This window comes from Lithobates pipiens, unplaced genomic scaffold, assembly GCF_037356315.1.
Source record: "Lithobates pipiens isolate NorthernLeopardFrog02 unplaced genomic scaffold, aLitPip1_a1.2 Scaffold_23, whole genome shotgun sequence".
Lineage (NCBI taxonomy): Eukaryota > Metazoa > Chordata > Amphibia > Anura > Ranidae > Lithobates > Lithobates pipiens.
The window spans coordinates 49,891,572-49,899,685 of record NW_027507785.1 but is presented as its reverse complement, the minus strand read 5'-3'; the positions used below and the strand labels follow the sequence as shown (position 1 = coordinate 49,899,685).

Here is an 8,114-nt window from a genome sequence, read left to right as displayed (position 1 = left end):
CCTGGACGGGTTCCAGCAGCACCACCATCCTCTGGCCTCCCTCATCTGCCGGGGACTTCTCTGCCTGTCGGCTGCTCTCAGGACATCACACGGCGGCCCCCGGCTCATTTAAATTCACAGCGTCCGTTACCGCGGGGGCCGCCGGAGCTGGCCGAGTTTTCATAGCTGAAGCTGAAGAGCTGTCGGAGGGGAGGGGGCGGGGGAAGCCGAGCGGTGACAGAAAAGGACGACTGTGGGCCGGAGGTGGCCGAAGATCTGTGCAGTGTTCTGAAAGCACCGAGTGGGGGCGGAAAGAGCCCGAAGTGCGCCGCGCTGCTCTGCACTCGGAAATACAGCGGTGCTCAAATACATGGCTGCGAGAGTAGCGCAGCCATTAATTTGGCAGGCTGTCACTGAAACCGGCCCACTGAGCCATCGGCCCACCGGGAAACTCCCGGTAGTCCCGATGGCCAGTACATGCCTGGAGGGCCGCATGCCACTAGGGGCCCCCACCAGGGTTGCCAGCCTCAGTAAAACCAGGGACAGTATGTAGAAAATGTGTGTTTTTTTACATCTGTCTTTGAAATGTCCCTTACCGACATCCTTTTGGTCTAAAAATCCCAAGATTATAGCTGCCCCACCTCTCCAGTACCTTCTCAGCCAATAGAAACATGTCTGTGTGTACTGTGTGACTGTATACTGTGTGTGTCTGTGTGTGTTTGTGAATACTGTGTGGCCCCATAATCTGTGATTGCCTGGGGGCCCCATAATCTCCTATTGCCCGGGGGCCCCATAAGTTGTCAGTCCGCCCCTGCCCCTACCCTCTTTGGGAGTGCTTGTGCCTGGGGTGACTATCCCTGCTGCCAACCCCCCCCCCCCCCCCCCCCCGTCTTGTCCTAGCCCTGGTGTAACAGAAGTCTGTGTGGGCGGTGGGCACTGTGATTGTGCACTTTAGAAAACTGGGTTTATTGCTTTATAGATTGATTAGGTTGGCCTTAAAATTGCAAAAGTGAGAGATCCTTTTGTCAAATCAGTGATTATGTTCATGGTGGCAAGGATCATTCCATTTTCCATGTAGACGAGGAACTCGTTGCTTATGGGTTGCACAGACTCTGGTGTTGCAAAACATCTTTAATGTTCACAGTTCTTGGGTCTGACCCCACCCACCTGGGTTTTGATCCCACCCACCTGGGATCTGACCCCGCCCACCTGGGTTGTGACCCCGCCCACCTGGTATCTGATCCCACCCACCTGGGTTTTGACCCCACCCACCTGGGTTCTGACCCCACCCACCTGGGATCTGACCCAACCCACCTGGGTTCTGACCCCACTCATCTGGGATATGACCCCACCCACCTGGGTTTTGACCCCACCCACCTGGTTGCTTTCAGTGTTCTGTCCACCTTGAGTTGTTCCCAGTTATTCCGTCACATTTGTCGTAATATCATATAAGTTGGAGGCCCAAGAAAAGCATCGCCAAGGGGAGTCTTGTGAACCTGGTAATAGGTAAAAGATACCTGGAACTGGAAGGGTTACATTGACACATTACAGAGCATGGAGGTAAATGTAACAAAACGTTTCTGAGCTAGAGCCACCATAATGGATCCATAGCTGGACTCAGGTGGTAGAGTTTGGCTTTATACCTTATTGCCGCACATAAATTATATGGACCATTAAACTTTAACAGCGCAATGAGAAGTCTTTATTAACATGTATGAATATGCAGACATCTCAGAATCTTATCAAAAGTGGAGCCATTCCAAATAAAGCAGAGCTGTTGGTTGCTTGCCGCTTGTGAATGCGCGCAATGCATTCGGTCATGTGATGCACTAAGGCGTCAATTAATTTCATTGGCCAGAATAATAATTTATAAATGCACTAACAATTTATAAACGCATTAACGTGCTTTTAAGCACATTTAGATGCGTTTACGTGCAGCAAGAGTTTTTTTCCTCCTGCCAAAAATGATGCTGTTCCTCAACAGGAGCCAGCGCGGCAATGGGGTTTTTGATATCTGCCTCTAGACGCAGGGCCATCTTTAATATTGATTGGACCCCGGGCAAAACTTTTCTTGCCACCCCCCCCCCATGTAGTTTTGCTCTCCACCTGCTCTGAGACATACAATAAATAGCACAGCTAGACTCAAAATCAGTTTACTGAATCAGATCAGGCAGCTATTGCGATTGGTTGCCAGAGGTTACAGTGTATCCTTACCGCTCACTGACTGGTTGCCAGAGGTTACAGTGTATCATTACCGCTCACTGACTGGTTGCCAGAGGTTACAGTGTATCATTACTGCTCACTGACTGGTTGCTAGAGGTTACACCACACATTATGGATCATTGATTAGTTGCTAGAGGTTACAGCACATGATTTCTGCCACATGGAGAATGAAAGAAAAAAACTGAGCGGGCTGGGTGGGTGCAGAAGGAGCGAGAAGGAGAGACACAGGGAGAAAGAGAGAGAAATAAAGAAACAAAAAGAAAGAAAGAGCTGGGGGATGCAGTGGGAGAGAGGAGAGACAGAGAGAAAAAGAAAGAGAGAAAAAGTGAGAGACAGAGAGAAAAAGAAAGAGAGAAAAAGTGAGAGACAGAGAGAAAAAGAGAGAGAAAAAGAGAGAGAAAAAGAGAGAGAAAAAGAGAGAGAAAAAGAGAGAGAAAAAGAGAGAGAAAAAGAGAGAGAAAAAGTGAGAGAAAAAGTGAAAGAAAGAAAGAAAGAAAGAAAGAAAGAAAGAAAGGGGGCGGAGACAAGACCAGTCCCCCTGCACAAGGAGAGAGAGCAGCAGTGAGCGGTCTTTATTACAGGAAGTCTCACACTGGATTACTGCACAGATCTGGAAGAAATACACAAATCACACCGAGATTCAGGAAGAAATACACATAAGGAATGGATTTAGATGATATTTATTGATCCCGGAGTTCAGCTTTAAGAAGCGACTGTCTAGAAATGAAAACGACGGTCTCAATTCCACGGTGAATAGCACATGAAGACCCCCGCGGGGGGCCGGAAACCGATTAATAATAAATCAAACAAATTGCATTACATTAAAACAATATGTTTGTTCTATAAATCCCATATTTACGTACAGCGGCGGCGCGCCAGGATGGTTATTATGTTTCCCCATGAAATCAGTTAAAGAGGGTCAGTGAGCAAAGCGCCGGGGGAGGGAATCTCAAATAAATCGAGTCTGTAACTATTAATGACCAGGAAGGACAATGTATCATTTATCATCTTCCTGTAATAAGGAAGCGCTGGAATGTGACCGCTTCCAATGGCACCCAGATGTTTCCTTCAAACGCAAGCTGCGTTTGTCTGTCGCGGTGGCTGAGCCAGTTAATGTACCGGAAAAAAAAAAAAAAATTAATTATTAAACAAGAATTGTATGTTTAAGGTACACTATGTTACCAAAAGTTTTAGGATGCCTGCTTTAACACGCACATGAACTTTAATGGCATCCCAGTCTTAGTCCGTAGCATTCAATATTGAGTTGGCTCCGCCCTTTGCAGCTATAACAGCTTCAAATCTTCTCGGAAGGCCGTCCACAAGGTTTAGGAGTGTGTCTATGGGAATATTTGACCATTATTCCAGAAGCGCATTTGTGAGGTCCCAAAGGTGTTCTATTGGGTTGAGGTCAGGACTCTGTGCAGGCCAGTCAAGTTCCTTCACCCCAAACTCGCTTATCCACACTATATGGCCAAAAGGTATTGGGCCACCCCTCCAAATCATTTGGTGGAGGGTGGATTATGGTGTGGGGGTTGTTTTTCAGGGGTTGCGCTTGGCCCCTTAGTTCCAGTGAAGGGAACTCTTAGGGCGTCAGCATACCAAGACATTTTGGACAATTTCATGCTCCCAACTTTGTGGGGACAGTTTGGGAACGGCCCCTTCCTGTTCCAACATGACTGCGCACCAGTGCACAAATCAAGGTCCATAAAGACACGGATGAGCGAGTTTGGGGTGGAGGAACTTGACTGGCCTCAACCCGATAAAACATCTTTGGGATGAATTAGAGCAGAGACTGGCAAGCCAGGTCTTCTCATCCAACATCAGTGCCTGACCTCACATATGTGTTTCTGGAAGAATGGTCAAACATTCCCATAGACACCCTCCTAAACCTTGTGGACGGCCTTCCCAGAAGAGTTGAAGATGTTATAGCTGCGAAGGGCGGGGCCAACTCAATATTGAACCCTACGGACTAAGACTGGGATGCCATTACAGTTCATGTGCGTATAAAGGCAGGTGTCCCAATACTTTTGGTAATATAGTGTATATTGCTGAACGCATACAGCCCTAAATGCAAATTGCGTTCAGAACAGTGTCCAGCCTTCGCGTACTTTAGTCTGTCATTGACTCTGATAGGCTGCTGGCAGCAAGCTGTAAGCCTCACCTGTGCCTCCCCGGTGCCCAAAAACGCCATATAAATCAAGCTGCCCGTGTGCATGAGCCCTTAGGTCGGGTTCACACCTTTGCGTTGTGTTAACACAAAAATGCGCTCAGGTGTGTTCCTTCATCCATTAATGTGCGTTGTGCTAGGGCAGCCTATTCATTTGAATTGGCTCACTAAGGGCTCATTCACATGTGCCGGAGCCCTTGCTGCCCCTCTGAAAAGCCACCATTTTTCCGAGGGATTTCACGGGCCTGATATAACACTTTAAATGTCACCCCACCATCCTGCGCATTGTATGCGGGTGCGACGCAGGCCTGATCACTTGAATCAAAAGGAGGTTATTTATAAAAGGGGTTCGGCGCCACTGTAAATTTGCTCAAATGGGGTGTGTACATAAAATAGAGGTACGCCTCCACCATTAGCCTATCACAGAACCACAAGAGGTGTCATATAGATATCAGATCCTATCCAGAGGAGTGTATATATGAATTACACAGGAGGAGAGAGGGAAGGGAAGTACATATATAACCCCCCCAAAGCTAACTACTACTAGTATGCAGAATATAGAAAATAGAGACACACTGCCAACAATATTATACAACAATTCCTGAACACAGCCAATCAGATACCACAAAAGATGGCTATAAATTAAACCAAGCTTGACTACGTGGACACAAAACTAGACAACTACGTAAGCAGCGGGAATTAGTAATATGGTAAATAACATATGCATAGCGTGCAGCAGTGATAAATACGTGGTAAATAATAAGATATTAATATGCCACTAAATTGAGAAGTGTGTTGAAAAAATTAACAGAGTGAAGTTAATTGCATGAATAAAAATAAATAAAGTAAAAATACGGTGACCATACAGTGTAATATACCCTCAAATAAATATGTGATAATACCAGGAATGTAAATCCATAAATATTAAATAAATCAATGTGATAATTATTACCCAAGAAAATGCATATAAATCTCAAAGTTAGCCCCAGATAATCTATTAAGAGCTATAAATACAGTCCAAAAAGTGAAAAAATATATTACTAGTAAAAATTAAAAAAATTAGTAAATTAATAAGTCCACAAAATCTTCACAGCAAAAAGAGTGCAGTAGGTGGAAAAGTGACTGGTGCCCAGGAAGAGATTTTCATGTGACTTTCGTGCTCGCCCCCTTTAGCTCCCCACTCACCGAAACGATGAGCCCACACAGGGCAGTCAGGCCCGTAGATATCACACTGCTGACGTAGATGCGCTGATGAGAGATTATTTGCAGAGATTGCAGTCCTCTCAAGTCCTGATGAGCAGGTGAGACTGATATTGGTATTCAGAGTTTCCTCAAGGAAAAAAGAAGGGGGGAGGATTCCATAGTGTAGTAATTCCAACAAAGGTGTGTAGTTTTAAAAAACCATAAACTTTTATTCACACATCGGTATTCAGACAGAGATGTGTTTTGCAAAAATAAAAATATAATAACAAAAATTGTAGTAACAGAAGATAAATATATAAAATGAGCTAAACTACAAAAAAAACACAAAAAACATTTTTTTTAGGCATTCACAGAAAATACCACACAAAAAAACCCTTTGGGGGGTATATAATGTACCACCCCAGTATGACACAAAGGGTAAGTATCGGTACCAAGGAAAAAAATATATATGATTAAAAAACCCAAAAATCTATATAATAAATTTGAAAAATAAAGCTGAAAATAAAAGTCAAAAATGCAGAAAAAATGCAAAATGTAAAATATAAGTCTATATATATGAAAGACTCATACTGTGAGTGTAGGTGGCTAAACGTATATGCACCTCTCCAAAACCATAAGCCCTATAGCGAGCCCTGGTGAGAAGCTTTTTAAGGCGCTGATATTAGAGGATGTTAAATATAATCCTAGGCAGCAGGGTTGGATGGACAGCGGGATTCAGTGCATCCAACCAGTCCCCAAGTCAACAGTCCACTCCGTTCAAACAGGCTAACAACTGGGGGGATGGAGATAGCTCCGCCGTCGGTCCTCACACGGAGGTGTAGAGCTACCACCTGTATGAAGGCTCACAATGCCCAGCTTTAGCACGGGAGCAAGCACGTAGGCAACCGTACCTAGCGTGCGTTCCGTCCTGCGTTCCACCTAACACACGTGACAATACGGAAGTGGCGTGCGTGATTGCGTCATACGCGTTTCATCATAAGACGTCCTCAGTGACGATAACACGCACCCGCACAACCACACTTTAAATGTAGATAAAGTGTGGCTGTGCGGGTGCGTGTTATCGTCACTGAGGACGTCTTATGATGAAACGCGTATGACGCAATCACGCACGCCACTTCCGTATTGTCACGTGTGTTAGGTGGAACGCAGGACGGAACGCACGCTAGGTACAGTTGCCTACGTGCTTGCTCCCATGCTAAAGCTGGGCATTGTGAGCCTTCATACCGGTGGTAGCGCTACACCCCTGTATGAGGACCGACGGCGGAGCTATCTCCATCCCCCCAGTTGTTAGCCTGTTTGAACGGAGTGGACTGTTGACTTGGGGACTGGTCGGTTGCACTGAATCCCGCTGTCCATCCAACCCTGCTGCCTAGGATTATATTTAACATCCTCTAATATCAGCGCCTTAAAAAGCTTCTCACCAGGGCTCGCTATAGGGCTTATGGTTTTGGAGAGGTGCATATACGTTTAGCCACCTACACTCACAGTATGAGTCTTTCATATATATAGACTTATATTTTACATTTTGCATTTTTTCTGCATTTTTGACTTTTATTTTCAGCTTTATTTTTCACATTTATTATATAGATTTTTGGGTTTTTTAATCATATATATTTTTTTCCTTGGTACCGATACTTACCCTTTGTGTCATACTGGGGTGGTACATTATATACCCCCCAAAGGGTTTTTTGTGTGGTATTTTCTGTGAATGCCTAAAAAAAAAAATTTTTGTGTTTTTTTTGTAGTTTAGCTCATTTTATATATTTATCTTCTGTTACTACAATTTTGGTTATTATATTTTTATTTTTGCAAAACACATCTCTGTCTGAATACCGATGTGTGAATAAAAGTTTATGGTTTTTAAAACTACACACCTTTGTTGGAATTACTACACTATGGAATCCTCCCCCCTTCTTTTTTCCTTGAGGAAACTCTGAATACCAATATCAGTCTCACCTGCTCATCAGGACTTGAGAGGACTGCAATCTCTGCAAATAATCTCTCATCAGCGCATCTACGTCAGCAGTGTGATATCTACGGGCCTGACTGCCCTGTGTGGGCTCATAGTTTCGGTGAGTGGGGAGCTAAAGGGGCGAGCACGAAAGTCACATGAAAATCTCTTCCTGGGCACCAGTCACTTTTCCACCTACTGCACTCTTTTGCTGTGAAGATTTTGTGGACTTATTAATTTACTAATTTTTTTAATTTTTACTAGTAATATATTTTTTCACTTTTTGGACTGTATTTATAGCTCTTAATAGATTATCTGGGCCTAACTTTGAGATTTATATGCATTTTCTTGGGTAATAATTATCACATTGATTTATTTAATATTTATGGATTTACATTCCTGGTATTATCACATATTTATTTGAGGGTATATTACACTGTATGGTCACCGTATTTTTACTTTATTTATTTTTATTCATGCAATTAACTTCACTCTGTTAATTTTTTCAACACACTTATCAATTTAGTGGCATATTCAATATCTTATTATTTACCACGTATTTATCACTGCTGCACGCTATGCATATGTTAT

At 43.9% G+C, this 8,114-nt stretch overlaps 1 long non-coding RNA gene across 1 annotated transcript; it reads left to right on the top strand.

The window, feature by feature from the left end:
• The first annotated feature begins 852 nt into the window (after positions 1-852).
• On the top strand, positions 853-2,495 carry LOC143927483 (uncharacterized). Its single transcript, XR_013262275.1, has 2 exons — positions 853-2,175; positions 2,217-2,495. It is a non-coding gene; the product is annotated as an uncharacterized LOC143927483 (long non-coding RNA).
• Positions 2,496-8,114: the final 5,619 nt, after the last annotated feature.